At 50.2% G+C, this 24,440-nt stretch overlaps 1 protein-coding gene and 1 long non-coding RNA gene across 8 annotated transcripts in view; one reads left to right on the forward strand and one right to left on the reverse strand.

Moving 5' to 3' along the window:
* The window catches only part of SLC45A4 (solute carrier family 45 member 4), an 82,061-nt gene extending 58,436 nt beyond the window's left edge, over positions 1-23,625 (reverse strand). For 2 of the 5 annotated variants that reach the window (XM_080582119.1, XM_080582120.1), the window contains exon 1: positions 1,649-1,899. The gene's annotated coding sequence lies outside the window, so the exon portion shown is untranslated. Of the gene's footprint in view, positions 1-1,648; positions 1,900-23,405 lie in introns of those variants that run through there. The other 3 variants (XM_080582114.1, XM_080582116.1, XM_080582118.1) reach the window with 2 other exon arrangements.
* LOC308190545 lies at positions 5,187-18,337 on the forward strand. 3 transcript variants are annotated; one of them, XR_013947309.1, is made up of 3 exons: positions 5,187-5,584; positions 6,068-10,071; positions 10,327-18,337. It is a non-coding gene; the product is annotated as an uncharacterized lncRNA (long non-coding RNA). The 3 variants fall into 3 exon arrangements; XR_013947310.1 differs by having other exon boundaries at positions 6,068-9,191; positions 9,931-18,337; XR_013947311.1 differs by having other exon boundaries at positions 6,068-9,085; positions 9,931-18,337.
* Positions 23,626-24,440: the final 815 nt, after the last annotated feature.

Genomic DNA, 24,440 nt, shown 5'->3' on the forward strand with positions numbered 1-24,440 from the left:
TCCTCACCTCAGCAGGACTCGTTGCTCTACCCTAGGCACCCCAATTGAGCCTCTCCAACCCCACCTTCCTCATCCTACCACCCACCCCATCATCTCCAAGAATTTCACCCCATCTGGCTCCGGCAGCCCCACAGCTCCCCCAGCCCGTTACCGTGGGGCTCATCCCTCCTCCAACTCCACAGCCCCCTCACCTCACTCCCTGCCCCATTTTCTCACCCTTCTCCTCCCTCTGCAGCCTCTCACCTCCCCCACTGAAAAGCTCCCCATCCCCTTCACCCCCTAGCTCCTCACTCCCACAGCACCTCCTTCACCCCAAAGCTTCTCCACCTTCCCCTATAACCACTTGCACACCTTTCTCCCAGTTTCCTTACCTTCCCAGCCCCACATCTCCACTCCCCCAAGACTTCCCCAGCTGTTCTTCGCCTTCATGGTCTCCTATGTCCCTCACCCCAAATCCTCACCTCACAGCTCCCCAACCCTTCACCCCACTTTCACAGCCCCACAGGTCCCTCACCCCAGATCTCCCAGCCCTTCCTCACCTTCGTGGTCCCATTATCTGCCTTATCCCACCTTCTTCCATTTCACAACCCCACTTATCTCCACTACCCCAAATCCCTCCCAAAATCCTTCCTCACCTTCGCAGTTCCATATCTCCCCTCACCCCCTATCTCTCCATCACCCCAACACTCCCAGTACCATGCCCACCTCATCCTAATCTCTCACCCCATCTTCTTCCCCTCTACAGCCCTACACGTTCCTCACCCCAAATCCCACAACCTTTCTGCACATTAACAGCCCCATATCTGCCTTATCCCACCTTCTTCCCTTTCACAGCACTCCCACCCCAAATCTCCCCCCCTTCCTCACCCCCCACATCTCCCCTCACAGCCCTACATCTCCATCACTGCGACACCTCCTGGTCCTATATCCCCCTCATCCCTACCATCTTCCCCTCCACAACCCCACAGGTCCCCCACCCCAAATCCCTCTAGACTTTCCTCACCTTTGTGGTCCCGTATCTGCCTTACCCCACCTTCTTCCCCTTCACAACCCCACACGTCCCTCACCCCAAATCCCCCCAACCCTTCCTCACCTTCACAGTCCCACATCTTCCCCTCACTGCCCTACACGTCCATCACCCCAACCCCTCCCAGTGCCATACCCACCTCATCCTAACCTCTCACCCCGTCTTCTTCCCCTCTACAGCCCTACACGTTCCTCACCCCAAATCCCCCAACCTTTCTGCACATTAACAGCCCCGTATCTACCTCATCCCACCTTCTTCCGTTTCACAACCCCACACATCCCTCACCCCAACCCCCCCAACCCTTCCTCACCTCCACATTCCCCCTCACAGCCCTACACCATCACCTCATCCCCTCCTGGTCCCTTATCCCCTCATCCCACTTTTTTCCCCTCCAGAGCTATACGCACCCCTCACCCCAAACCCCCCCAACCCTTCCTCGCCTTCGCAGCCCCGTATCTGCCTTACCCCACCTTCTTCCATCTCACGACCCCACACATCCCTCACCCCAATCCCCCCAACCCCTCCTCACCCCCCTCCCTCACCCCCCAGCCCACCATTCCCCTCAAAAAACCCCTCATCCTCCCTCACAAAAAATACCCCCCGCCCCACAAACCCCCTTACCTGCCCCCTGCTCTCCCCCCTGCACCCGGGACCAGCTCCGTGCGGCGGGGGAGGTGCCCGCGGCGGGGAGGGTGGGGGGGGGAAGGAGGAGAAGGAGGAAGAAGAGGAGAAGGAGGAGGAAGAGCTCAGCTCCCTCACGGCGATACGAGCGGGCACCGGCGGCCGCTTTATACCGGGCTCCTCGGAACCCCGCTCCCGCTTCCGCTTCCGCCCCCTCCACGCCCCCCTCCTCGCCACCGGCCTCATGAATATGTATAGGGGGGCGTGAGCTCGTGTTTCCCCCCAAAAAAATGGTGGTGGGGGGGGATGTTGCTAGGGAGACGCGATGGCGGCCCACGGGGCGGCCCCTCGGCCCCGCAGGGGCGCTGCCACCTGAGGGAGATGGCGGAGGCGGGAAGGGGGGGGGGGGGGGGGTTGGAGCAGGTGTAGCGGCCATTTTCGCCTCCTCGGGCCGGCGGGGAGCCGGACGGGGGTGGAAGGAGGCGGCCGCCAGGCCCGGCCGTGGCTCCGGGTGTTTTCCTCAGACAAGCCGCGGTGCCATGGGGTGTCCCCCGGGAGGGAGGGTTGTGCCCTGCTGCCTGCCATGGCAAGCGACCCTCGGTCACCCAAACACAAGTGCTGGGGCACAGTCCCTTCCCTGCCCGGTATACTGCAAACACTCCAGATTTCCAGTGTTTTCTATACTCCAGATATCCAAAGTTTTCCGCACACCAAATTCCAAAATTTTACACACCAGATTTCCAGTTTTCTACACACCAAATCTGCAATGTTTTCCACAAACCGCATCTGCAATGTTTTCCACGCACCAAATTCCAGTTTTACACACACCAAATTCCAGTTTTACACACACCAAGTTTCCAGAGCCTTCCACACTCCAGATTTCCAGTTTTCCACACACCAAATCTCCAATGTTTCCACACACCAAATTCCAAAGTTTTACACACACCAAGTTTCCAGAGCCTTCCACACTCCAGATTTCCGGTTTTCTACCCACCAAATCTCCAATGTTTTCCACACACCTCATCTGCAATGTTTTCCACACACCAGATCTCCAGTTTTACACACACCAAATTTCCAGAGTTTTCCACACACCAAATTTCCAAAGTTTTACATACACCAGATCTCCAGTGTTTTCCACACACATCTCCAAAGTTTTCCACACCCCAAATTTCCAGTTTTCCACACGCCAAATCTCCAATGTTTTCCACACACCAAATTTCTAAATTTTTTCACCCTCCAGATCTCCAAAGCTTTACACACACCAAATTTCCAAAGTTTTACACACTCCAGATTTCCAAAGCTTTCCACGCACCACATCTGCAATGTTTTCCACACACCACATTTCCAAAGTTTTCCTTTATCATGAATAGGAAACCCCAAGATGTTGAAGTTCCTGCCACATCCTATAAACCCCATGCAAATTTGCCCTAAAATTTCTTTTTAAACCGACACAGGCATGTATTTTTAAATCGAAATTATTGACATCTAGCCTTAACTGTGCCAATTGCATTGGGCAGGGTAATATTTAATTTTCTTTACTTACATAAACTAGAGATGCATGAAGTTGCATGTTAGTGGCCTGTAAAAATGCACGTTATATCGCGTAAGTGTAATTGCTCTCTGTTTCTTGCCATTCCATTAAGTATATATTCCAAAACATTTTTTTTTCTTGTGAACTTCTTTCTGTGCAGTTCATGAATAAACCACAAAGCATACCAGACTTCAGAAAAGAAAAAGGAAAACCACAGAAGGCAAAATGAAAGAACAGCATACATCTATGCGCTATTAAAAAGCAATATTAATTTTGAGTCGAGCAAAATTACTATGATTACGTACCCTAAAGAAACAAAAACCTGAGTTAATCTTTTATTTGAGACACTGCTTTCAATGTATCTTTGTTTTTAGGCTAATTCAGGCCAAGGACTAAAAAGCATGCGTAACCACAATCCTATACAACTTGCTGAATTAACCATCCCCTGGTGAGGACTCCCAAAGTCTGTTCAAGGAAGGGTTGTTGTTTTTTTGATGTACTATTGATGTATATAAAAACTATAACGACATTATTACGTTTCTGAAACAAAAAAAAAAGCAGCGAAATAGTTGTCTTAATTATGCACGTGGTAGAGATAAAGCTACCACACCGATGGCAGCTTGGTGTAACACCTCCTCCTGACAGGAAAACAACATTCATTATACCTCAGCTGAAAGCGCATTAGTAAAACATGAAAGCTGGTTCCACAGAAGACACAAAATTTGCCTATGTGGATAGGAGTGGAGAAGTTTAATGGCTTGTGGTGAGGGAAAAGACCTTGGGGATTTCGGTGCAAATTATCTGCGATGCAAACACAACTGGAAGCCCCAAGCAGGAATCTGAAGGTGTGGGTGTAGTTAAAACATCCCAAATGTGCTTCTAGTTCCCCATAAATTGTGGCAACACAGGCTACCTGATGTTTTGGCACCTCACTTTAAAATACCTGAGGAAAATACCCTTTTTTAATTTTTTTTGGTCCTTTTCTTGCCTGCCATGGTGGCAAAGCTCGGTCCTTTCCTCACCCTGACATTTTAGACGTGTTCAGGCAGTGTCCAGACGTGTCCAGACGTGTCCAGATATTTCTCCATTTTATTTCCTCATGTGATTTTCGCTTGAGAGTTGTTAATTGTCAGCCACTAGCTGAGCCCAGAGCCAGAGAGGGTAATTTTCCATAAAGCAAATATTTCACTTTAAAAAAATCCAAATTGTTATAAAGAGAGTGAGGGGGTGGAAAAAAAAAAAATCCGAGGAAGCAGACCCACCTCTTCTCTCTGAGGTTCTTGTTCAGCTCCAAATATTTAATCCATAATAAATAAACACATCCTCGAGTCTTGGCAGGGGAGAAATGAAATTTCTCCTCTTGCTGATGCCGAGGGATCCGTGGATGCGCACTGGGCACGGCCGCGTCCGTCGGGACACGGAGCTGAGGTCCAGGCACAGCAGAGGGTCTGATGTTTGTGGGGCTGAGAGAAAAGGCCCTAAATAAGAGTTAAGAATGAGGTCTGGGACACGTTCCCCTCCCCAGCGTTTGTTATGGTCTACCTTTAGCGGGTCCCTGCTCAACGGGGTGGTTTTTGTGAGTCTTGTTCCTCGAGCTTATTTCTCCCTTGGCAATGCGGAGCAGCCTGAAGCACTTTAGCTGGAGCCCACCGTAAAGAAAACATCCAGAAATGACCTTAAAATCTCCCTAGTGACCCTTACAGTGCTTTGGTTTCCATTTTGTGGGTCTCATAGCTGGCGAACCCCCTCAGGCTCTCATCTCTCACAGGATTCTTGCTTCCACTGATTCGTTTCGCATGCAGTACCCGAGGATTTTCCAGAAAATCTGTGGGACCTCTGGAGAGCAATATCCTGCCCTAAAAGCCGTGCGGCTCCCTACACGATGCCCTCTGTCCTGGCACAGAAATCGGGGCAAGGGGTCTCCCCTATTTAATGAGCCGTGTTAATTAACCAGGATCGTCAACAAGCTGCCGTGAGTACTCCCTACTCCGTTTCGCAGGTACTTTTGGCTTACAAAATTGTTATGAAAATTTGCCAAGCAGCCAAGCCAAACAAACAACACCCCCGATATTATTTTACATGCGTGTCAAAAGAAATAACTTGCCGCAGGCAAAGCGGGCTGAAGGAATTTTACAAGGCTGCGTCTGATCCTCCCTCTCCCCTCCCTCAGACAGTTGAAGAAATGTTTGTGTGATGGAAGGGGTAAGGGAGCAGAGGACAGCTGCTTAGGAATTAATGAAATGTTCGAGCGTTATCGTGCGATAATGGATTTAGCTGACTGTTTGCCAGCGTTCAGATCTGGTGCGAATTGCTTTATGTGAAAGGCAGGGATTCCTAGATTATCCCAACCTCGGGAGGCTGCGGCTGCTCCTCGATCCTTTGAAAACCCGGACTTTAAAAAAAAGGTAATTCGTCATATCCCCGGTGGACAAAAGCCCACGGGGTTGTTTTGGCTGGCGTTCAGCCTTCATGGCGTGTGACACAGGCGGCTCTTAGAGGTGCCTCCTGACTGGGAGCGCCCGTGGGTTTAGGAGACCTGAGGCAAGGCTTGAAGCAAAGCCGAGCCCTCCGAAGCCCAGCTGATGTCTCCCAGCCAGGACACTCGTAAACAGGACATGAAAAATGAGCCTCAACTTTCACACGTTTGGCTCGTAGCTTATCCCTCGGGTATCTCTCACAAAGGGTGTTTGATTCATTTCTGATGGGAAAACAGTGCCCTGAGCTTCAAACTGTTGTTTTTCCTTCTTCCCACCCTTCCCCAACATACGCTGTCATTAAGCTGGAACTTGAAATGGCTGTGTAAAATGGCCCATGTCCCTTGATGCTTTTTTTTTTTTATTTTTTCTGCCTAAAAGCATTGAGATATAATTCTGATTTCTGCTTATCAGATAAAAGCCGTCGACTTGTGCCAAGCCAACCAAAGATTTTTTTGTCTGGACTCAGACAAGTCACAAGAAGGTCTCGCGGACAGCAGGATGTGCGACGGGGACCCAGACAGGCACTTCTTCTGCTCAGTTGAGATCGCCCGTGGTAGCCAAACTTGGCTTCGAGCTTGAATTTTTAGATCCAGATAGCTTTGGACAGCACCTGCGGCTACAGAGCACAACCCAGCCCTTTGCCCTGCCTTGTCCCCAAAAGTTTGGCTCGTGTCACCCCAGAGCGATGTCAACGGTCCTAAGCAAATGCGGCAGAGCACTTGTGGGTCTCTGTGCATAAACCTGGAGCAGGAGCAGGATCTAAACCTCCCCAAACCATCCCCGTTTGGAGAATAAATGGCCGATGGTGGGGTCTCAAGGTGCATTGGCTAAGACGCCGATACGAGACCCTAAGATGTGTTCTTGCTGCTGCTGCTGCTGCTTGTGAGGTCTCCTGGAGAATGCCTTGAAGAATGAGACTTATTTTCCGGGTTTGCACAGCTAAAATCGGTATTAGCAGCTGCAAAATTATCCTGCCTTTTGAATTTATGTGCTCTATAATTATCTGCACAATAAAACTGCGAGGCATTAAGCTCCAGTGCAATTTGCAGTTGGTGGGGAATTTACTTGTCTGGCCTTCAAGAACAGTGGCTGCTGGACAACATTTGAGAGCTGCAGGACTTGGTCAGTTCAGCCACTTCTTCCCTCGCAACGGAGAGACCAGAAACCTCCCTTTTTAAAGTTATTTTCTCTTTCTCTCCTCTTGGGCAATGAGCTGCGATTAGTCAGTATTCCTTCCGAGCTGTCTCACACTAAACCATGACGATGATGTTTATGAGGTTTCCATCACTGCACTGGGATATTTGTGCTTTGGTCTCTCTCTATTTTTGCCAAACTGAAAAGCGGATACATTTTCATCGCATTAGGTTTGCGAAGAACCAAAACCCTTGAACCAAAGCCTGGTGTACGGGAGGTTGGTTAAGTCTGAGATGATTTCCAAGTGACTTCATTCACTTTAGCTTTACCCTGGTGAAAGCTGGCCAGAATTACTGCCCGTTCACACCAGTGAATACAGAAAAAAGACCGGACCAGGGAGCTGTGCTGATTTTCTCCCTAAACAGGCTCCTGCAGTGTGCCGGAAAGCCGACTGAGATAGCTCCCAACCGAAGCCTCACCTGAGGGATATCTCTGTTCCCTAGTGCTTTCTCATAACAAAACAACCTTTCGGGGGTTTAACTTATTTATAGGTGATGCCGGTTCGGGTAGTTCAGCGCAGAATAAAATGTCATGTTTTATCTGGTCACAACACAGATGCCGAGCCTAGAGACACTAAACCAGGACTTTTAGTTAACAGATCGTTTATCCTTACTCATTCCTCCTTCTTGTCTTGCAGCCTTTTAGCTACAGCTGAATCAAAAGCACGCAGGTGTTATTGGGCACGTCTGTTTTGATCGCCGAGGTGGGACCTGAAACCTCTGGAGCCTTCCTGGAGGTCTTGCTTTTGCTCTTTGTTCTGCTAAGGCCTGTTACAACCACGCGGTGTGACTTATCTCATCTCTCCCCTTGCCTAATCGGTACCGTACCTAATCAGTGTTTGCAATATTCTGGGTCCCAGCACAGGCAGGATTTCAAATTGTTCAGCCCTGTGTCATGAAAACGGCACGTGGAAAAGCACCGGTGTTTTCTGTGTTTTTGGAGAATCCTGGGGAACAACTCAAGGCATCCACCGAAGCTAATGACTTCTCTAGCCGTGACTCAGTGCTAGCGGAGGTCTGTGAGCAGTCACAAAAATAGACTGGGTTGTACCGACTATATTCATCGTTTTTTTTTTTACGTTCCCCTGAAAACATGAGTAACGCTCACCTGGATGATGGAAAAGCGAGCTGGGTTGGCACTGGTTGGCAATGGGATGGAAAATTAGTATGTAAAGAACCTAGTGATTAAGATAATAAAAACAATGTTAAGAGTCTTAGGTGAAGCCAAGTTTTATAGCCCTCGAGCTTTTAATTGTGAAATTCTTGGCTCTCATTTTGCTTCTGAAATAGAAATCTATTTAAATGACTTAAGCAATCCAGGTTTCAAGAATAACCTGGAGCATGCTGTTGTAGTTGTGACGGAGAAACTGAAACGACTTGGGCGAATATTTTTTATTCTAATTACTTGAATTTCCAAACACAGCCAAACAACTGCGGACCCTGAAGTGTTTCATATTAAAGCCATTTTAAACTTAGAGGAAAAAAAATGAAATGCATTTCCAAAGCCCACAGTTGTTTGGAGTGGAAACTAAAATCCTCAGCAAAACACTGATTTATTTTTTTTTAAAAGGTTCTTTTAATCAAGTCTCCCCTCGAAGGTGGGTGGAAAATGTCAGACTCACAAATTCTGTAATTTGCTCCAAAAAAATTGTGTTATTATTTTTCCTTTTCCCTAGAACTGACTATCACCCCAGTCGTGAATTTTCATGTAATGTTTATCTGGGGGAATCCCTCTACCTAAAGTACGGTGTGGAGACCGCACACTGCTGTTCTTGAGCTCTAGCTTCACTTCACAGTGACAATGACTCAAAATCTGTTTGCTCTCAAAAGGGGTTCTTCTGTTCCTCTCCTTTCATCTGCTCATTGGGTATGCTCAGGATTAGTCAGTGTGTCTAGCCAATTTGGTGGGAAACCCAACATAAAAAGTGGGCAGGTTTCTGCTGGATAAACTGCGCACATTGACTCACGCCGCGGTTGCTAAACCTCATTTCAGCCTGCGGAGGCTGGCAGATAACGGCCAGACCCTTTCACATAGTATTTTCTCTCCCAGGGTAAGTCACGCTCCCGTTCTCGCTTTTGACCCCTATAAAACCAGCTGCGTTTTCCAGCTTCTTCTGAGCAATTTCATCATTTTCCTTGTACACTTCCCGGATCATCCTAGAGCCCGCTGGAGGGGGACCCAGAGGTGCCATTGCTCTTTTTTTAGAGCGTTTCCGACAGCAAACGAACCAGGAAGGTAACAGAGACATCCTTCCCCGATGCTGTTCTTATTTGGGCAATCCTACCAGTTCAGCACCTTGTTCCTTGACTTGTAAAAGGAGTCTGGCAGCTAAATTCCTAAAGTAGGTACCTCAAAGACCCAGGACTGCTTTGCTAGGACCAAAAGTTTTGTCCCCTTGACTTTTTTCTTCTATAATTAGTGAATCAAACACAGCAGGGAATATTTTCTAAGTATTTCAGGGTAGAAGTAAAAACCCTTCCTCCCTACATGGGTCTCAGCCCTTTCTCCTGGCCTGTCAGCGTCTGCGGGGTGCAGTCGGATGCTGGGTGCAGACGGATGCTCTCCCAGAGGACATCTTGGCGCTTACCTGGGCCAGAACACAGAAAAATTAAAAAATTTCCCTCCCCACACACACAAGTGCACGCAGAGCTGGTAGCGCTCTTAGTTTGAGGGTAGAAAGGATGGGGGTGTTGGTGCTACGGAGACAGAACCTCAGAAGGTTCTGAGTGGAGATTATTGGTGACATCCTGAGCAGACGAGGCTGTGGCACAAGATGAGGAAGTTAATAAAACTGAGAGGAGAGGAATTCTTAGCAATGAGAGCGATGGGGGTATTTTAACGAGCTCCCCGGGGAAGCACTGTTGCTGTGCAGAACTTCGAGAACAGGCCAGCAGAAATGGTTTTGAGGAGTTTCGATTTTTCCCATCAAGTAATCAGCTTTATTTCTGCAAAAATGGCCCTCCCCGATCGCAATTAGACAAGAACTGGCCTGAATGGGTTGCTCTGAATTTGAACGAGACATTTTCTTCCAGCTGGCAAAAGTTTCATATATTTTCCTCTCTCTTCCTTTCTCCTGTTAGTGGTTTTGGTCAGACCAGAAGCGAGCGATGCAGAATCTGCCAGAAAAAATGTTTTCACAATTGAGATTTTCATAAATGCCTTTCAAAAACTGCCAGTCAGCACCCTTGGAGACAGAAGTCCGCTCTTGAACTCCACGACAGGTACGGAGCAGACACCAGCTCTTATCATCTATCTGTCCACCTCAAACCAGAGACCTGAAGGACTCTTCCTCTTCTGAGAGGGCCACACGTGTTTTGTAGGGGATATCAGCTTTCCGTCACCCCCTCTGGTTTGTTTTGAGCTTTACTTCCCAGAAATGAGAGCTGCTGCTGTACTGCTTCCCTTTCGCTCCCTTCCTCCCAGCCTGCTCTGCTTGCTGCTAGCCAAGAGCTCCCCTAAACCACTTCTTCTTACAGGTCTGTGTCTTGCTGTTGACTGCAAAATTCAAGCAGACGTTTTCCTGGGGTTTAAGCAGATAGAAGGTCTCTCCACCGTGTGCGTGTACGCGTAAAGAATTCCACAAAACCAGCGTTCCACATGAGCCCCCTGCAGATCTAAGCGCTTATTTGAACAAATTCCTAGAGTTTCAGCTGCCCTGTGATTTTGATCTCCCTCTGAAGTGCAGCTGAAACCCGGAAGTGTTAAGGTTATCACGAAGGGGGGCAGCAGTTCATGAGAACACGCCAACCTCACGTCCTTAGGGAACTGGCTTGAAATCCAGAGACAGGGACAAGCCCGTCAATCGTCATTCCCGATATTTCCCGGGCTTGGAGATGGAGGACGCATTCACGCACCTGAAGCTGTGTTTGGCCCAGCCCTCTGAGCTCCGTGTGGATTCTGCACATGAGGCCAGCCCCAGGAAAACTTTCAGCTGTTCCGACCTTTGCTTTCAATGTCTACGTAACAAAAAATTCAGAGCTGGTGGTGACAGACCTCTGCCGACTGTGCTGCTAATGCCAGGAGGAAAGCGAAGCTACTCAGGTGATCCGTGAGCATTTCCAGCTCATTTACTTGAACCTCACAAAAACTTCGAAAGGACCTCACGCGCTGCTGGGATGGACATCCCGCCCCCCCATCCCACCGGTGCTTTGCGTCATTTACCCTTTTACAGATCAGAAAAGCTGCGCGGCTGCAGAGATTCCCATTCTTTTCAGAAAAACCCTCCGACAGTTTCTGCATGGGGGTGGCGGCGTTGCAGTCCTCGCCTTTACTTTCTCTCTAATGACCTACGAGTATCTCTTGTCTCATGGAATTGAGTGTTGTTTGCTTGTTCACAGTTTCCTTTCCTTCCGTTTTCCAGCAAAGAAAGTTTGCTTAAGTGTTTTTTGTGAGCTCTTTCAAGATCCCCAGAAGGATGATACAGGAAACAGAGAGTTTCCTTTTTGTACAAACTTCTAGGGTGTTCCCATAATAGCCTGAAATTTATCTGCCCTCCGCAGCCTGCAATTGGACAAAAAAATTAATGAACTGTCAAGGGATCAGGCAAAACACAATTAACATATCAGAGAGAGGAGAGCTTGCAATAAAAAAGAATCCTCCACTTACACAGCACCTTTCATCCCAAGGCATGGTGCTCATGTTGCCAAACACTTCCCTTTCTCTCCTTGTGTTTCCAATTACTTTACAAGTTGGCCACGCTTTAACCATTGAGCCCGAAATTTTCCATAATTGCTCTCTGCCTCAAGTTGATTTTTATTTTTTTTCTTTTCCTTTTTTTTTTTTTTTGAGAGGAGTGAAGGGAGAAAATTTACACACACAAACCAAACCAAACCAAACCAAAAAAAAAAGAAAAACAACCCTCCCTGAAAGGTGGGGTCATTTTTTTTTTTTTTTTTTCACCGAGATTAAAAGCTAAAGCGGTAGTTCTATGAACGTTTAAGCTTTCTGTCTCTTTATTTCGAAGAGCACTTTCGCGCCGCAGGAGGCTGGAACAGAAAGGAGACGCTTGGCACAGTAGCCGTGCCGGGGATCAGAGCCTGTCGCTGTCTCCGTGAAAATGCATCTGGATTCGTCCAAATCCCAAACCACAGACCAACCTCTATTTACATCTATCGGAGGCGTTGCCTACACCTATTTTTTTTTTTCTGCCTGCTTGCTGCAGCGCACGTAGCCCCTGCAGCCCCCCAAAAGCAGCCCCCCGTGAGCTGAACATCTGGCCAGCACGGGCAGGGGAGAGCTTCTCGTCTCTCCCCATTTCACCCTGGGTGACCTGGCGCCGTGGGTGAGAGCTGGGAGGATTGTAGCACTGCGAGGGAGGGCAGGGCCCGTGTTGAAAGCCGACAAGGTAGAAGTGTGAGTCACTCAAAGGCAAAGAGCAAACACTAAAGAAACAATTACTTACATATTTAAACAAAAAAAAAAAAAGCAAAAATCGCTTCTGGAAGGCACATTCGCCTGATGGCTGACACTCCCTAGAAAAGCGCGGTGTTATTCCAGAAGTCTCCCATGAGGTGAAGAAACCTTGCCAGAAATAACTGCAGATACAGGGTTGGATAATTGCTCAGCTGGGCGCAGGCTGAGAGCAGAGCGGGAACCTTTTCTGTCCCTGCCCGCTTCCTCGTTTTTGGGGGCTGCGCAGCGCTCGGGACACCGGGGCTTGCGTTGGCCGGAGCAGTCAGGGCAGCAGGCAAAAAAAATAAAAGAAAAAACTTCTTAGCAACAGCTTCGCAGCATCTGTTATTCTGTTATTTCCAAGCCCATTCATAAAAGCAGTTAGCCGAGGCCGGCCGCTCGGCGTACTCATTCCTGCGAGGAGCGGAAAGCTCTTGACTCACTCGGTGCCTGCAGATTGCATCCACTCGTCGAGCAATAAAAGAAAATGGCTTGCAGCCACTTCAGGCTCCAGCGCTCCCCTTGGTATTCTCCGGTTACGGAGATCAAGGGGCTTACACAGGGCGGAGAGGATGCAGATAACAGCTTCGCCTCCCCTCTCAGAGGGCTTTTCTCCGGCAGCAGAGACTGAGTTTGGGGAGCAGATGCCGTGTGGCATGGCTTGGGTGCTTCGACAGCACACCGACGCTCCTGCATCGTGGGCGTTGCATCGGGCAGGGTTTTGGTGCCTTTATTTTATCCCTAATTCACAGCTAACCCCAAATCAGATGCTCAATCTGCAGCCAGGAGTGGCAGGTCCATATGCACAGCTCCCCATATCTGCGTGGCCATGGGCAGGAGCTCCTAGCCAAAATTATTTGGGTAACATCACTTAGCGCCGCAATAGTTTCTATTAATTTTCTAAAACAGCTTGGGGGCGATTCACCTTTTTTTTTTTTTTTAATTAAGAAACAATATTTTTCTTTCCAGAATCATATTCGTCACCGAGAAAAGGCTGTCTTTACTGACAACACGCTGTACACACTCAACCAAAAAGATATCCTGCGAAACCTTTCCTTAAAATAGTCTCTGAGGGAAAAGTGAAGAGGTTCTGCTACAAAACCTCCCACTGCAGAGCAGGAACCCGAGGAGGACAGTTGATGTATGTGGGAAGTGGGTTTGGAAACAGGAGCGTGCTGGAGCTCTGACATGTTTGGCTCGCAGGAGGGAAGGTTGAAAGGGATTTGATCAGTCCCCAGAAATGCCTGCTGCGGCAGCAGGTGCCAGGATTTAGCAGGCTGCCTAAATTATTGGACAAAGAGCTGCACGAGTAATTTTCTGGAGACAGAAACGCGAGATGTTCCCGCTGGAAATGAGGATCAGAGGCTAATTAACTATAGGAACACCGTACTGAGGGAGCCATCCCAGGGATTCCTACGTGACAGCTTGGGGGCGTTGACATTGGGTATTTTAGGTGTGCAAGGAAGACGATCACCGTGCTGTTGTGGAGGTGTCCACTTTTCTGTTGGGTACAGAGGGATTGCAGAGGCTCCTGCCCCAAATATCGCAGAATCCCAGAGCGGTTGGGGTGGGAAGGGACCTCTGGGGCCATCTGCTCCAGCCCCTGCTCAGGCAGGGCCACCTCCAGGAGGCCACCACGTCCTGGTGGCTTTTTGAAGATCTCCAGGGATGGGGATCCACAACCCCTCTGAAACCCCTCTGGACTTTTCCTGCTCATAATATTGTGGCTCAGCCCCGAGCTGGTGGCTGCGGAAGATTAATCGGGGTGCCCAGCTTGTGAGGAAGGGCCAGCAAGCTCAGGGCTCGGAGGCTGGAAGGGTGACAGCCTGCCAGCTTTGCTCGTCCCCCTGGGATGTCACCAGCTCGCTGTCACATGAGTGTGCCGTGGGTGGGGGAATGCCCCGAGCACGGTGCCGCTGGCCGCTCAGCCTGTTTGCTCACGTGGTAAATCGCGAAGACAGCCTGACGGTTGCTCAAGGTTCAGCTTGAACCGCTTGAGGCTCCTCTTCGGAGGCGCGGAGGCTTTGAGGGGCTGAGCAAAGGAGTTTTTAGAAAGTTTTTGACTCCATAAAAGAGCAGAGAGGCGCATGATGCTGCCTCTCTGCTGACGGTACCGGCTCCTTTAGCAGCTCGGCCGCATCGGCTTGGTGATGAGCCCAGCTGAACGGAGACAATTTGGATGAAAAAAAAAAAAAAAAAAAAGAAAATATCTTGGTCCAAAGCTGAAGCCGACTCCTTTTGGACATGGAGAGCCTGAGCTTGGTGTATATCGAGCCCTGTTCCTGGGCAGCTTAATCTCAACAGCCAGAAACCCGTATGGATTTGCACTTCCATATGGAACAGTTTGATAATCACGTTGCCATGGCTACATTTGAGCCTTGCAATAAATGTGTAATTTCACACATTTACATCAAAAGGGACTCCAGGACATGCAGCTCTGTGCAGCAGAGCGAGCTGGTCTCTCTCCATAAACACTTGCTGTTTTTAACACCACATTATTGTACTCATTGGGTTTTTTGGGGGGGTGTGAGCACTATGGGGCAGGTTTGACAGTCCGGAGGTGAAGTTCCTGAGTGCTCTGAGGTCTTGTCTACACTAAGGCTTCCCCAGTGCTAGAGAAGACCCTGCTGAGACCCTGAGACCCTGCTGGGGTCTCAGCTGCCCATTTTCCCCTCAGGTGCCTTCTCCAAGGTTCAGTCCTCAGCTTCCTCTGCCTGATGGGTCCTTGTCCCGCAGACAGCCTCCCCTATCCTACAGACAGCCTCTCCTGTCCCACGGGCAGGTCCTGTCATGGTTTGTGCCTCCTTCTCTGCCTCCATCCAGAGCAACGAGCAGACAAGGGTTATTTAGAGAGGGGCAGGCAGCAGGGTAGCAGGGAAGAGGCTGCACCCATGGGAGGAGGATGGCAGAGATGCACCCACCGAGCATCAGAGCTGGAGAGGATTTTGCATCCAGACTCTAACACAGCTTTTCCTGACCTGATTTAAACAGATTTTTCAGGAACTCGAAACTTGGACAGTTCTGCCTTTTTTTTTTTTTTTTTTTTAATTTCCCCCGTAGCAATGGCAGCTGAAGGGTTGTCAGCACCAAGGCACCGCTGCAGCTGGGCTCTTTCTTGCTCAGAAGCAGAGAGGTGCTGGGAAGCCTCTAGGACTAAAAGAATTGGGCAAAGCAAGCATTTCAACTCACTCTTTAGGACTGCTGTTGGGCTGAGAGGAAATCAGACCTGAGACAAGTGCCCGAAATTGCAAATTTCTATGTGACGAGCTGGACAAGTGAAATATCTTGTATATTAAAATGTATGCGTATAAAAGTATAAGATTTATTTATTTATTTATTTCTGGTTGTTTATACAATCGGAAAAGTTAAGCAAGCCTAATTATTGAGGTTATTGGTTTTAATGAGTCATCACCTTGCTGTTATTATTCCTGGTTTCTGTTGCCATAGGACAAGAAGCTGCAGCTGGGCTAAGCTGTGCTGCGCAACGACTCCTGGTGTTTGCCGTTCCAGGATTGAGACATCGGAGAACGGATGGGCTCAGGCAAACGGGATCACGGGGAAAGAACGTCATGTTTGTCAGTGTGGTGGGTGCGGGTGTTAGGGAGCAAAGATGGGCTTCTGCCAGGGGCTGGAAGGGCTATCCTGGGGTTATTTGTGGAAGATAAAAAGGAGAGGTTAGGAGAAACGCCTGTTCTAGGGTGGAAAAGTTCAGTTGGAAGGGACCTACAAAGATCAAGTCCAACTGCCCGGCCACTTCAGGGCTAACCAGGAGTTAGAGGACATTATTGAGGGCATTGTCCAAATGCTTCTTAACACTGAAGCCATGGGTCATCAACCACCTTGTAGGAAGGATCCTGGATGGGTAAGAGCGAAGCACTATCAGGGCACATGGAAAGTAGCTTGGTAACAGAGGAAGGAGGAGATATGCAAGAGATTTACTTGCAGGGCTGGAGAAAATTCACAAGGTTTAATGCCAGCCAAAATGCACGGACCATGGAAAGAGAGGTGGGAAGTGGAGCTGGCATCCAGGAGCTGCGTTGGCGTGGCAGATAACACGTCGTATTGTTCGCTGTGTTGTGAGAAGGTTTAGGGAGAAGGCTTAGGAGGAAGGGGATATCCAAAACTTTTTTAGTCAGGCTGACCTTTAAATATTAATTAGGCACCCATGGGAAGATGCAGGAGAGGCTAAGATGGTATGTAGGGCAGAAGGAATCAGAAGGTTTGGTCAGGAATAGAAAGATGCTCTTAGCAGCAGAGAGAAGTGGCTGAATTTGCTCGTGTGGATGAGTGATCCCCGGGAAGAGAATCAAACACACAGGCCTGTGTGACCCCAGCAGAAGCTAGAGGAGGGAATAAAGGAAACATATGAAAAAGAAATGAAGAGGGAGGAGGAGACCAGGGCAGAGTGAGTCACAGAAGCTGTGGGAAGACAAAATTTCAGCGGCAAAGCAGGCCTGAATCCACGATGACTGCGCTGGACGGGCCTTTCCTTTTGGAGAACCAAGATGAACCAGCAGGAGGACCTGGGGTCTCACCAGATGACAATGTGTTTGTGTGTGTCACCGTGCGTGCTGGTTCCAGCCTGCCCTCAGCTCTGGCCGCCCCACCAGCCCGCAGGACCACGCTAACCCACAGCGTTTCATTGACTGGTTTCAATTGATCGGTTGTGTAGAAACAACACAAGCAAAGATTCCGCTCTCTCGGCTGGTGCAGAGGGTGTTGGGTTTGCTGCAGCAAGTTGATCTTTTGCAGCTGATCCTGAATTTTCATCTCTCTCTCCAGGATTGTGAACAAAAACCTTTTTTGAGACAGACAGCTGGCCTCATAAACAAAAGGCAGGGTTTGCTGGAAGAACGGGATATTGCACTCATTTTCTTTCCCTCTCAAAGGTGCATCTACTAAAAATGCCACAAAAATGAGCACACAGAAGGCACACACGGCCATGAGTTGCCCTGTGAATGTGAAAGCCATCATCAAGCCGTTGTTTCCTCCAGCACAGTCCCTCCTGTCAGCCCAAGAAGCGTGGCCAAGTCTCCCTCCTCGCGCTCTGCCAACCCCTGCGCCTCAGTGTCTAAAGCCTGGGAGCTGAGGGAAACCTCAGAGCAAAGGATAAAGCTTGCCTCTCCTTTTCACAGCTGCCAAAATGCTGCCTTTCCTGCTCATTTATCCATTTCCAAACACTTCCCAAAGCTTGAATGCTGGACTCCACCAAGGCATGGAGAGAGATAACTAAGGACTTGGCCGTGGATGACCTTCGCTTCATTCCCTTTTGCATCTATGCCTCCTAGGAATTAACTATCCCAGCCAAAAGCGGCACAAGGATCAAGGAGAAGGAAGGAGACGGTGAGCCGCAGCTAAATCCCGTCCTTGGATGTCTCCTCAGCCGGTGAGGAACGAGCTTTGTGCCCAAATGAACCCGAGAGGCGCCGTGGCCGCGCGCCCTGTGTGTGAGGCACCTCACATCCAAGCAGGACGTGGTGGCCTCTTCCCAAGCGCCCGAGCCACCACACGCTCCGGCCATGCTCCAGGGACCCTGGGGACAGCGGCAGGGCTGCTGCCAAGGCCCCGAGCTCCCCTCGGGCCAACTGGAGGACGACAAAAACTGCAGGCCGTGAATGCCGTCTGGAGCGAATGACCTGGATGTGTCTGCCCGGCCTTCGCACAAAGAGCCGACGTGGCCCCGGCTCCCTCGCTCGCAGGCCTTTGTGCCGCCGAGTCCCGGCGCAACGTGTGGGGAGCCACAGCTCCCGCCCGCTCGCAGAAGAGGCCACTGTTCTCCTCGGCTCCGCGAACCCGCCCGCACAATGGACGTGTCAAAATGGCTGCCAAGGCCGTCAGCGCCGAGAGCCTCCCCGCCGTGGCTGCCAAAGCTTCCTGAGGGCAGGCGGCTCTGCAGCCCAGTGCCGCTTTCTGAGGAGGAAAATTCAGAGGTTTGCTATGTCTAGACTGTCTAGATGGGAACTGTGGAGAATATTACCAGTTAATGATGTTTCTTCACTCCTCAGGCCACTTAGCTTTCGGACGTAAGCATGCTAATCCCCGCTTGTGCAGCACTGCTCCTGTTTTTTTTTTTTTGTTGTTTGTTTGTTTTTTTTTTTGTTGTTGTTGTTATTGTTTTTTTTTTTCAGGTTGCTAAATCCTGTGAGGTAATTGTGATCTGAAACTCCCTCTCCTCCCCACCAAAGCACACTGAATCCTCTGGCAGGATCCTCTGCATCCTCTGCATGGCCCCCCGGCCCACAGACTAGCTCAGCCTCTTCTCCAAACGAGTGTTTATTTCCTCTGTGTTCATTAACACAGGACTCAAACGCAGGAGTCCCCAGCTCACAATGTGGTCGTGATCCCAGCCAGAAGCTTGTCCTGTGCCTAACGATTAGCTACTCATGTCGGATACCCCAAAATAGATCTAAAAGAACATATAAAGGATGTTGCTCAGCCTGCCTCCAGCATCGCACGGGGACGAGGATCAGTCTGCCTTTGCATCACTACAGGGTTTACTTCTCTCCCTCATAAAACTGCACCATGAAGCAGAGGTTTCCCTAGGCGTTTCTGAGCACTGTGTGGTGTGTTACATTACAAATAAAGGAAAATATTCAATTTCTGCTCACATTTTTGTTTGATTGGGGCTCAAAATTTGTTTATTTGCGAAATATTAGAGGCAAATATTCATCATGGCCAAACAACCTGAAGATCAAATTTGGATAAGAAAACTGGGGAAAACAAGTTTTGTATATCCCATGCCTTTTTATTTGGGGGAGGGTTGGGGTTTTACAATTAATGGGCTTTTCAAAATGATCTAATTTGGTCAAAGAAGAACTAGAATACTGTTTTTGTTTGTTTGTTTGTTTGTTTGTTTGTTTTTACTGAATGAGACAACACGGGGGAAACTTTCAGTAGATTCTCTTGAATTAATACAATTTTTTCTCCTGATTTTCAAGTCAGCCCAATGTACAGGGTACCAAGAGGCAGACAGGCAGGGCAGGCAGTGCTTCTTTGGCCTCTCTCTTCCTCCTGCACGCAGAAATGAGGGACCTGATGGGATTTCAAGTTTGGATCAATGAGAAGTGTCTGCCAAGGAGCAGAGCAGCTCCCCTAGAAATAACCCTGCAGCTCTCCCAAGTGGGATGGGAGAGAGTCTGACCATTTCATTCCCTTAGTTAGGAATAAATATTGCATGTCCATCACTCATAGCTAATCATGAAGTGCGGTGATACATCATACATGATTTGATAGATATTTGGGATCCTATATTTGGGGTCAGCTCAGCAGGGGCAAACTATCCTCTTTTACCCATTAAGGTGTATATCCTGGCTCGTCTTTGCATCCTGTGGGCAAGTGGAGACTGTGTGGGCCAGTTCACGTGGCCAAAGTTGATAAATGAGGTCAAATAAGGCCTTAAAAACTTATTTTTTTTCACTGTAGCTAGAACTCAGAGTAAGCACAGCCTACACTGGGCCAGTTGGGAAGTACGTGAGACTTAAGGTATACCCACAACCCTAAAGACACTGTCCTTGTTCCCTCCGTGGCTCTTTGACAACCAAAAATTTAGCTAATTAAGCAAAATATCCCAGACACTAATAGCCAATGCTAGTGTTGAGGGAGCCTGAGCATCAACACTGCTTCTGCAGTGCATGTGAACCTGGAAGAGTCAACGTGCCCGTCCCAGGAGGGCTGTTCCAGTGACGAGAAGAGAAAGGATGATACCTTAATAGACCCGCATGTACGTGCCAAAATGAAAGCCAGAGGCTTTTGTGGAAAGCTGGGATCATGTCTTGGCTTGCCTTGATGGGCAACCTCTTCTAGGTAGCCCTGCTTGAGCAGGGAGGGGTTGGACCAGGTGGGCCCAGAGGTCCCTTCCCACCTCAACCGGTCTGGGATCCCGTGACTTCAGCAGAACTACACACATCAAGTAGGGGCAGGGAAACCTGGCTGGATTTCGGGCCCCGAGCACCCCGAGGACGCCTCGCTCAGGGTGTCTCAGCCAGGACAGAGACACCAGCTGATACATGAGAGCCCTCCCAGCCCTTACACAATTAGAAAAGAAAACAACCTGGCACGAGGTGGTAAATGCTCCCATGTGGCGTTCAAGGAAAACCTCTTTGCGTGGGACGTACTGGAAAAGTTGCTCAAGAACAGGGCATTCTCAGGAAAAAAACCCACGATCTGGCTGCTGTTCAGGTCAGTGTTTTCGTGCATGCGTGCAGCTGCTAGCAAGGTGTTTGTTGTGTGTGTGTTATAATTCCTATTGCTCTGGGATGTTGGAAATGTTTGCCCTCACCTTGGTCCCTTGCGGGTCTGGATCCATCTCAGAGCAGCTTGCGGATGACTTCAGGGCAGGCAGAGGCACTCTGTGGGTACCAGTCCAGGAAAGCTGCTCATGCAGGAGGAGTTTGTTTGTGGCGCTTGGTCACTTTCAGCACCCGGAATAAATCACAGTGGGAAGGCGGGGTGGACGGCAGGGCTAAAACACTACGCCCAATTCCGTGGCAGAATATGCGGAGGTTGCCAATCCCTGCCAAGCAAAGCAGTGGCTGTGCTTCAGAGGTGGATGAAGATTTTCCTGGTCATCCGGATCATTAATCACAGAGTCCCAGAGCGGTTGGGGTGGGAAGGGACCTCTGGGGCCATCTGACCCAGCCCCTGCTCAAGCAGGGCCACCTCCAGCAGGGTGCCCAGGCCCACGTCCTGGTGGCTTTTGAAGATCTCCAAGAAGGAGACCCCACAACCTCTCTGGGCGAAGACACCAGGAAGGTCTCCTGCCAGTCAGAGAGCTGCAGGCCTTCCCTCGTGTGCCAATCTTGCCGTACTTCCTCCGTCCCTCCAGCCTTTCTGACAATGACAGCATTGTTCTGAGCTCAGCTCCTGTAATCTTAAGGACAAGAAACGTCGGGGCCATCGCTACCAGCGCCTGCAGCACTCAACCCCTACGGTTTCACAGGGCGAGGTTTAATAGGCACATTTTAAGACGGTTGCTCGGTACAAAGGACCCTTTGTCCTCGGCTGCGTTAAATAAAAAAATACAGACCGTAAATTTAGTGCAAAAAAAAAACCTATGTAGTGAAAGGCAATGAAGTAGCAATCCAGGACAGGCTGCTACTTCTGTGGAGGAAGTGCCCTTACGCAGCTGAATATTTTGGTGGTGATCAGTCCTGAAGCAGCCACTGGGATTTTAGGGTGGATGGAAGGTCTGCAGGATGAAGCTTTAAGCTCCTTGCCTGCTGCTCTCAGACACCAGTCTTCACAGCGACTGTGCTCGCCCCTCTGTAAGGAAAGCTACAGCATGCGAAATTTAATGGAGAAGAGGGGAAGGAGCAAAGGTCCCTTTCCTTGCAAAAGCAAAAAATGTGTGTGTGTGCCCGTCCCTCCCCATGTCCCCTCTGTCCCCAGAAGCAGTGCCAGCACACACGAATGCCACCCAAGGGGCTGTGCCTCTGCCCCATCCTTCCCACCTCCTTCTTGCTCAGCTCTGCCCATGGCACCAGCTCCCTGCTCTCGGGCTCCTTTCCATGCCGGCTCCCCTGGGAACCACTGCAGTTTACTTCTACCCCCTGCTCCCTGGAGGTCACACCAAAAAAAAACTACTTCTGGAGGCCTCGTTTCCCCAACTTTCATCCCCCAAAATAGGGAACAGAGATGTGAACCAGGGAAGGCAGAGAGGAGGTGGGACCCGTGGCTGGAGCTTGTAATGACCACGCAGGATCGATCCCTCCATCAGGGGCATCAATCCTCATCCATCAGTAGCAGCAACAGGCCTCTGACACCAGCTTTTCAGAAGCAGGCTCCGGTTATAGCTATGAAATTCCCAAGGCTATAAGCACTGAAAGCACCAGAAATAACCATCACGTTAAACCCGGGTGGGTTTCTCCTGCTAAAAGCACGGCCCTGCATCGTACCCGGCATCACAGCTAGAACAAAACCATTGTGTTCGACCGCCTGCAGAGTAAGCTGGGGGGGACGGGGAGCATTTCTCACCTCCTCCCCCCCAAACGCAGACATGCACCCACGCACAAGAAGCTCCCCGGCGACTGAGCTTTTTCCTCCGGCAGCAGTTTTGCTTGCACAAGCAACATTTCTGCTAGGGCCTGGCATTCAGCCGCCGGTCCAAAGAGCTGCTTTCGGTCGTGCCCATCACCGTGGTGTCTGGGCTTTGCAAAATGGGCCTTATCTTTAAAAAGCACATATATATATATATTTTTTTTTTTTCTAGGACGAGATCAAACCGATCTGTGCTCCCCTGTCTTGAGATGATCGTGCCATTTCCGAACAGCAGCCCGGTCTGGTAATTCTGCGCCTTTAACCAGCCTCCCAGGCTGCATCATTTAACCGCCAGCAAACATCCTCACCCCGAATTAACCCCGCGAAAAGACCTGCAGCAGCAGCCACAGAATTGCTCTTCTCCTTCCAAGTGCTTTACCGAGGGGACGTTTCCTGCGGCAGCCAGCTCTGCAATATCCTTTATTTTTAGGCTGGGAGCCACTGCGCTATCTTTACTCTCAGATGCCACCTTTAATCTCACGCGCTGCCTTCAGCAGCACCCAGCGGATGCGGCGAGCCTGCAGCGTGCCCTTTTCCCCCATCCTCTCCGGGGGCAAACCACGATGTTTTTCGTCAGTCACCCCGGCCGAGAGCTGCATCCCCCCCTTGGAGCCACGCATGCAAACTTCCACCGGCACTCACATGGGCGGCAGCGCGGATCCCTTTGGACGGCTTAGCTGCGGATCATTTTTAACCCCGGAGCTGCCCGCGGGACGCCGAGGCATCCAGAAGCCGACATGTCAACGCCACGGCGGCGTCGGGAGGAGACACGCCGACGAAGCAGACCCGCCGAGCAGCCCACGCGTCGGTGCAAACGCTTCCCTGCTGCACGGGCAGGCAGCCGGTGCCTGTGCTGCTGCTGCTCCTGGCTTTCTGCAGCCTTGCCGGATTCAGCGTTGCTAGCTAGCGGTTTTGTGTCGACATTTAAAATAGCATCAGGAGCGTCCCCCGTTGATTTCCCTGCCTGCACGCAGCACGCTTAAAGCATTTGCTTGCTCCCCGGGAGATGGGGGGGAAGCCTGCAGACGTTTTCTCGCCCAGCTAGCGGCAAATCCCGGCCCGAGCTAATCTGTGCGATGGCTGAAAGCAGAGGATGCTCGCAGTGCGTGGAGCTGATTTGCTGACTTACCCTTCATCTCTCTCCAGAAGGCCAGGTGAAGAAGCCAAGCGCTCGCTCCAGAAGGAAACCACAAGAAGCCCGGCAGCAGCCACTGCAGAGCTTGCTCAGAAGTTCGCTCCCTCTGTCACAGCGTGTGCAGCTTGCCAGGTAGAGCCTGGCTGAGAACACGCCGTGCTTTTCCCCAGATGAGTGAGATCAGCACATATTCAGGAAAGAGAAAAAATAAAAAAATAAAAAAATCCTGCTAATGTATGTGATGGTTTATGACCCAGAGGTAAAGTGTTAGTCTACAAGTTCCTCTGCTTTAGGACTCTGGATTTTCTGGGGTGGATTTCACGGTGATGGTGGAAGTTTCTCTTCTCCCTATTAAAAAAGCAAGGAAATGGTGTACCCGCAGGGCAGACAAGAGCCCTGTCCTCAGCAGCGTGAGATGGAAGACACGGGAAGGGTGTCCCTTGTCCCTTATAAGCTGTGGAGATACCTTTGCAACCTGCACGCTGACACTTTTGGCTCAAACCCCTTCCTTGCTGTTATGGGCACCACATGGCTGGAGCAGGGGCTGAACCTTTTGGTGTCAGGAAGTCAAATGGGGTCGCCTGCAGCTGGGGTGTCTGTGCTGGGGGATCCTGTACTCATCAGTGCAGGGGGACCAAGGCAGGCTTAATGGTGGCCTTAGCTGACGGTTGGGAACCTGCGGGGCATTTTCTTTTACCCTCACCTGGGTGAAAAGCGGATGCATTGGAGGAAAAAGGTTAATTGTTCACCCAGGATCAGGCCCCGAGTCCTGTGGGGTTGGGAACCAGGCAGAGCCAGCGGGACCCCTCAGGCACCTGACTGCTTGTGGGATGCCCATAGCTTGGTGAACCTGAACCCTGCCCTCCCTGAGAAGACAGAAAATGTGGGAGAAAAGCCCAGTCAGGGTCAGGCTTTGAAAGAACCCTGGGCTAGGGACATGGTCTGATGGGCCTTGTGACCCCTCGAGGTCCCGGCGGGCCCTGTAGGGGCAGCGCCACGCAGGTCCCATGGGGACAAAATGGTGGCTCT

This window comes from Anser brachyrhynchus (genome assembly GCF_964034855.1).
Source record: "Anser brachyrhynchus genome assembly, chromosome: 2".
Taxonomy (NCBI): domain Eukaryota; kingdom Metazoa; phylum Chordata; class Aves; order Anseriformes; family Anatidae; genus Anser; species Anser brachyrhynchus.